General features: G+C 34.1%; 1 protein-coding gene across 4 annotated transcripts in view; it reads right to left on the reverse strand.

Moving 5' to 3' along the window:
• LOC113813176 (alpha-(1,3)-fucosyltransferase 7) overlaps nucleotides 1–7,500 on the reverse strand; it is a 62,082-nt gene that overhangs the window by 21,722 nt on the left and 32,860 nt on the right. The window lies entirely within an intron of this gene.

Raw genomic sequence — 7,500 nt, forward strand, 5'->3', positions numbered from 1 at the left:
ACACATATATCTATATCTATCTATTTATCTATCTATCTATCTATCTACCTATCTATCTATATATAAACATACACATACAAAGATGTATTTGACCGGTCTCGAATATATCTCGAATATACATGTATTTCTGACAAAGATATATTCGAAACCGGTCAAATACACCTCTTGTTTTGTGAAGATATTAATTCTCATTCATACCTTTTCTACATTTGTCAACATGAATACGAATCATGTGTGCATGTGTGTATTGCATGAGCCAACTTTCCTAAAATGAGGAAAAGGTCAAGGCGAATCAAAGAAATTGATAAATGATGGACACGTGATCTATTAGAGAGAGGTAAATACCAGGGTAGCCAACGTGTCTTTTTGTTTTGTTTTTGTTTTGTTTTGTTTTGTTTGTTTTGTTTTGTTTTGTTTACGAACGCTTTGAAGAGAACATCGTGGAATTCTATAATGTGAGCGAAAAAGCTACGTTCGGCATCAGCACTGAACGAAAAGCAGAACGTGAGAATGAAGTCGATGCCAAAACCTGCACCTCTACTAATAATAGAGAAATGGAGATGACAATTAGTGGTTTTCGCTTGTTTATTCCTTTCTCCTTTGGTATTTTATTTTTTTTCTTCGTCATCTTCTGCTTCTTCTTCTTCTTCTTCTCCTTAATTAGCCTAGCCAGCGACAGTGTAAAAGACCCACTTCACAATTATTTGGAGAGGTTATAATGCCAAGATAGGTATAGAGAATAAGAGAATAAGAGAATAAGAGAATAAGAGAATAAGAGAATAAGAAACCTCAGCTGGAGAACCACGTAATTGGCAAGACAGGTATAGAGAATAAGAGAATAAGAGAATAAGAGAATAAGAGAATAAGAGAATGAGAAACCTCAGCTGGAGAACCACGTAATTGGCAAGACAGGTATAGAGAATAAGAGAATAAGAGAATAAGAGAATAAGAGAATAAGAAACCTCAGCTGGAGAACCACGGAATTCGCAAGACACGTATAGAGAATAAGAGAATAAGAGAATAAGAGAATAAGAGAATAAGAGAATAAGAGAATAAGAGAATAAGAGAATAAGAGAATAAGAGAATAAGAGAATAAGAAACCTCAGCTGGAGAACCACGTAATTCGCAAGACACGTATAGAGAATAAGAGAATAAGAGAATAAGAGAATAAGAGAATAAGAGAATAAGAGAATAAGAGAATAAGAGAATAAGAGAATAAGAGAATAAGAGAGTAAGAGAATAAGAGAATAAGAGAATAAGAGAATAAGAGAATAAGAGAGTAAGAGAATAAGAGAATAAGAGAGTAAGAGAATAAGAGAATAAGAGAATAAGAGAATAAGAGAATAAGAGAATAAGAGAATAAGAGAATAAGAAACCTCAGCTGGAGAACCACGTAATTGGCAAGACAGGTATAGCGAATAAGGGAATAAGAGAATAAGAGAATAAGAGAATAAGAAACCTCAGCAGGAGAACCACGTAATTGGCAAGACACGTATAGAGAATAAGAGAATAAGAGAATAAGAGAATAAGAGAATAAGAGAATAAGAGAATAAGAGAATAAGAGAATAAGAGAATAAGAGAATAAGAGAATAAGAGAATAAGGGAATAAGAGAATAAGAGAATAAGAGAATAAGAGAATAAGAGAATAAGGGAATAAGAGAATAAGAGAATGTGAGAATAAGGGAAGAAGAGAAGAAGAGAAGAAGAGAATAAGAGAATAAGAGAATAAGAGAATGAAAGAATAAGAGAATAAGAGAATAAGAGAATAAGAGAATAAGCGAATAAGCGAATAAGCGAATAAGCGAATAAGCGAATAAGCGAATAAGCGAATAAGCGAATAAGCGAATAAGAGAATAAGAGAATAAGAGAATAAGAGAATAAGAGAATAAGAGAATAAGAGAATAAGAGGATAAGAGGATAAGAGGATAAGAGGATAAGAGGATAAGAGGATAAGAGAATAAGAGAATAAGAGAATAAGAGAATAAGAGAATAAGAGAATAAGAGAATAAGAGAATAAGAGAATAAGAGAATAAGAGAATAAGAGGATAAGAGAATAAGAGGATAAGAGAATAAGAGAATAAGAGAATAAGAGAATAAGAGAATAAGAGAATAAAAGAAACCTCAGCTGGAGAACCACGTAATTCGCAAGACACGTATAGAGAATAAGAGAATAAGAGAATAAGAGAATAAGAGAGAATAAGAGAATAAGAGAATAAAAGAAACCTCAGCTGGAGAACCACGGAATTCGCAAGACACGTATAGAGAATAAGAGAATAAAAGAATAAGAGAATAAGAGAATGAGAGAATAAGAGAATAAGAGAATAAGAGAATAAGAGAATAAGAGAATAAGAGAATAAGAGAATAAGAGAATGAGAGAATAAGAGAATAAGAGAATAAGAGAATAAGAGAATAAGAGAATAAGAAACCTCAGCTGGAGAACCACGGAATTCGCAAGACACGTATAGAGAATAAGAGAATAAGAGAATAAGAGAATAAGAGAATAAGAGAATAAGAGAATAAGAGAATAAGAAACCTCAGCTGGAGAACCACGTAATTCGCAAGACACGTATAGAGAATAAGAGAATAAGAGAATAAGAGAATAAGAGAATAAGAGAATAAGAGAATAAGAGAATAAGAGAATAAGAGAATAAGAGAATAAGAGAATAAGAGAATAAGAGAATAAGAGAATAAAAGAATAAGAGAATAAGAGAATAAGAGAATAAGAGAATAAGAGAATAAAAGAATAAGAGAATAAGAGAATAAGAGAAGAAGAAACCTCAGCTGGAGAACCACGTAATTCGCAAGACACGCATAGAGAATAAGAGAATAAGAGAATAAGAGAATAAGAGAATAAGAGAATAAGAGAATAAGAGAATAAGAGAATAAGAGAATAAGAGAATAAGAGAATAAGAGAATAAGAGAATAAGAGAATAAGAGAATAAGAGAATAAGAAACCTCAGCTGGAGAACCACGGAATTCGCAAGACACGTATAGAGAATAAGAGAATAAGAGAATAAGAGAATAAGAGAATAAGAGAATAAGAGAATAAGAGAATAAGAGAATAAGAGAATAAGAGAATAAGAGAATAAGAAAGCTCAGCTGGAGAACCACGTAATTCGCAAGACACGTATAGAGAATAAGAGAATAAGAGAATAAGAGAATAAGAGAATAAGAGAATAAGAAAGCTCAGCTGGAGAACCACGTAATTGGCAAGACACGCATAGAGAATAAAAGAATAAGAGAATAAGAGAATAAGAGAATAAGAGAATAAGAGAATAAGAGAATAAGAGAATAAGAGAATAAGAGAATAAGAGAATAAGAAAGCTCAGCTGGAGAACCACGTAATTGGCAAGACACGCATAGAGAATAAGAGAATAAGAGAATAAGAGAATAAGAGAATAAGAGAATAAGAGAATAAGAGAATAAGAGAATAAGAGAATAAGAAACCTCAGCTGGAGAACCACGTAATTCGCAAGACACGTATAGAGAATAAGAGAATAAGAGAATAAGAGAATAAGAGAATAAGAGAATAAGAGAATAAGAGAATAAGAGAATAAGAGAAGAAGAAACCTCAGCTGGAGAACCACGTAATTCGCAAGACACGTATAGAGAATAAGAGAATAAGAGAATAAGAGAATAAGAGAATAAGAGAATAAGAGAATAAGAGAATAAGAAACCTCAGCTGGAGAACCACGTAATTCGCAAGACACGTATAGAGAATAAGAGAATAAGAGAATAAGAGAATAAGAGAATAAGAGAATAAGAGAATAAGAGAAAAAGAGAATAAGAGAAAAAGAGAATAAGAGAATGAGAGAATAAGAGAATAAGAGAATAAGAGAATAAGAGAATAAGAGAATAAGAGAATGAGAGAATAAGAGAATAAGAGAATAAGAGAATAAGAGAATAAGAGAATAAGAGGATAAGAGAATAAGAGAATAAGAGAATAAGAGAATAAGAGAATAAGAGAATAAGAGAATTAGAGAATTAGAGAATAAGAGAATAAGAGAATAAGAGAATAAGAGAATAAGAGAATAAGAGAATAAGAGAATAAGAGAAGAAGAAACCTCAGCTGGAGAACCACGGAATTCGCAAGACACGTATAGAGAATAAGAGAATAAGAGAATAAGAGAATAAGAGAATAAGAGAATAAGAGAATAAGAGAATAAGAGAATAAGAGAATAAGAGAATAAGAAACCTCAGCTGGAGAACCACGGAATTCGCAAGACACGTATAGAGAATAAGAGAATAAGAGAATAAGAGAATAAGAGAATAAGAGAATAAGAGAATAAGAGAATAAGAGAATAAGAGAATAAGAGAATAAGAGAATAAGAGAATAAGAGAATAAGAGAATAAGAGAATAAGAGAATAAGAGAATAAGAGAATAAGAGAATAAGAGAATAAGAGAATAAGAGAATAAGAGAATAAGAGAATAAGAGAATAAGAGAATAAGAGAATAAGAGAAAAAGAGAATAAGAGGATAAGAGAATAAGAGAATAAGAGAATAAGAGAATAAGAGAATAAGAGAATAAGAGAATAAGAGAATAAGAGAATAAGAGAATAAGAGAATGAGAAACCACAGCTGGAGAACCACGTAATTGGCACCAGAAGACGAGCGGGGACTGATGCCAATCGACTTTGCGGAGCCTCGGTCACTCAGTACCATGAATACATTTTTTTTTTCGATAAAAAAACTATAGCGGAAATGGACATGGAAATCGCTATCTGGCATCAAATAGGAACGTGATATCAGAATGACAAGCGGAGGCGGTATAGCAAAGAAGAAGAAGAAGAAGAAGAAGAAGAAGAAGAAGAAGAAGAAGAAGTAGAAGAAGAAGACGACGAAGAAGAAGAAGAAGAAGAAGAAGAAGAAGAAGAAGAAGAAGAAGAAGACGAAGGAGGAGGAGAAGAAGAAGAAGAAGAAGAAGAAGACGAAGAAGAAGAAGAAGAAGAAGAAGAAGAAGAAGAAGAAGAAGAAGAAGAAGAAGAAGAAGAAGAAGACGAAGAAGAAGAAGAAGAAGAAGACGAAGAAAAAGAAGAAGATGAAGAAGAAGAAGAAGAAGACGACGAAGAAGGAGAAGAAGAAGAAGAAGAAGAAGAAGAAGAAGACGAAGGAGGAGGAGAAGAAGAAGAAGACGAAGAAGCAGAAGACGAAGAAAAAAAATACACAAATGAACCTTAAAACCCAAAACAAAAAATCACTTCCAAGATACGACTTAGACACAGACTAAATCAACAAACAGTTCAACGAAATAACAATGATAGCTGCACTTGAAGGAGGAAATAAAAGGACAAGAAGATCTAATAAAATCTTGATAGAAAACTAGACAGCACATGCAAAACCGCAAAGTCAATAAATAAAGTCAATCAGGGACAACATAGAATTATGAGAACTAAGACTATAAACAAAGAGCAGAAGGAGAAACGAAAGAGAGAGAGAGAGAGAGGGAGAGAGAGAGAGAGAGAGAGAGAGAGAGAGAGAGAGAGAGAGAGAGAGAGAGAGATAGAGAGAGGGAGAGAGAAAAATAGAGAGAAATAGAGAGAGGGAGGGAGAGAGAGAGAGAGAGAGATAGAAATAGAGAGAGAGAGAAAGAAATAGAGAGAGAGAGAAAGAAATAGAGAGAGAGAGAGAGAGAGAGAGAGAGAGAGAGAGAGAGAGAGAGAGAGAGAGAGAGAGAGAGAGAAAGAGAAAGCGAGAAAGCGATTTCAGGCACTAGTATTAAAACAGCAAGAAAGACGCCAGCAGGAGTGGTGACATAAGAATGAAATGATCATGTTTGTGTAAGACTTTTAAAGACATCCACACAGCTCAAACACACAACCTACATGGCAAAAGAAGAAACAAAAAGAGCCCTTAAAGACATGAAAAACGTGAAAACACCATAAAAAGGCATTAGTAAAAAACCTTATAACAGATATTGGAAAAACTGCAACAGTGAAGCTAGCCAACCATTTTAACGACAAAGTACAGAAAGCTTGGAAAAAAATGTAACAATCATTTTAATACACAATACACATCTCCTAGAGAACAGGCAGTCTCTTTCTCTTTCTCTTTCTCTCTTTCTTCTCTTTCCCTTTCCCTCTCTCTTCTCTTCTTTCTCTCTCTCTCTCTCTCTCTCTCTCCCTTTCCCTCTCTCTCCCTTTCCCTCTCTCTCCTCTTTCTCTTCTCTCTCTTCTCTCTCTCTTCTCTCTTCTCTCTCCCCTCCCTCCCTCCTCCCTCCCTCCCTCCCTCTCTCTCTCTCTCTCTCTCTGTCTGTCTGTCTTCCGCACAGGCTTCTCAACGACTGACCAAAACCACCCAATAACCCAATTAAGAGAGAAAATAACGGATAACCCTCGTGTATGCCAACGCGCCGACAACCACAAGGCATTCGACTCTTCAAGAATAACAAGAGTATAAGAAGCAGAGGAAGTCTATACTGTAAAATACTGGAAGAAAGATATATTACGAAGACGGAACAGCGACCATCGGGCTCCGGACAGGAACCAATAACAGCTCAATTGGACAACCTGTTCGGCAGACACACGACGTCCCACCAAACCTGTTTACAACACACACACACAAGTATATATGTATATGTATGTATATATATATATATATTATATATATATATATATATATATATATATATACACACATACACACATGCAAATATATATACATATACATACACACACATAATATATATATGTATATACAAATATATATGTATGTATATATATATATATATATATATATATATATATATATATATATATATATATATATATACATATATATACACATACACACACACACACACACACACACACACACATATATACATATATATATATATATATATATATATATATATATATATATATATATATATATATACACATATATATAGAATGAATATAAATTACATATATATTATATATAATATATATATGCATATATATATATACATATATGTATATATATATAATATAATATACATATAACATACACACACACACACACACACACACACACACACACACACACACACACATATATATAATATATATATATATATATACAAATATATATGTATGTATATATATATATATATATATATATATATATATATACATATACATCCACACACACACACACACACATAGACATATATACATACATACAGCCACATGCACGTACAAACCCTTAGCGCCTGACAAGTACCTTAATCGGAGGCGTTCTTGAAATCAGCCCCAACGGCCTACGGCGGCTTGCCCTCCCCCATCCCAAGGCCACGAGACTTAACCAAGCTTCCCTTATAAAAAAAGACGATGCTTTACAACATAGGGGAAGTTTCTGTACTTCCGTGGGGATATACTGAGGTTTCGGGGGGTGGGGTGGGTAGGGGGAGGTGGGGGGAGAGGGAGAGGGGGAGGGGGAGGAGGAGAGGAGGGGGTGGGTAGGGGGAGGTGGGGGAGAGGGGGAAGGGGAGAGGGGAATGGGGAGGGAGAGGGAGAGAT

This window comes from Penaeus vannamei, chromosome 38, assembly GCF_042767895.1.
Source record: "Penaeus vannamei isolate JL-2024 chromosome 38, ASM4276789v1, whole genome shotgun sequence".
NCBI lineage: Eukaryota > Metazoa > Arthropoda > Malacostraca > Decapoda > Penaeidae > Penaeus > Penaeus vannamei.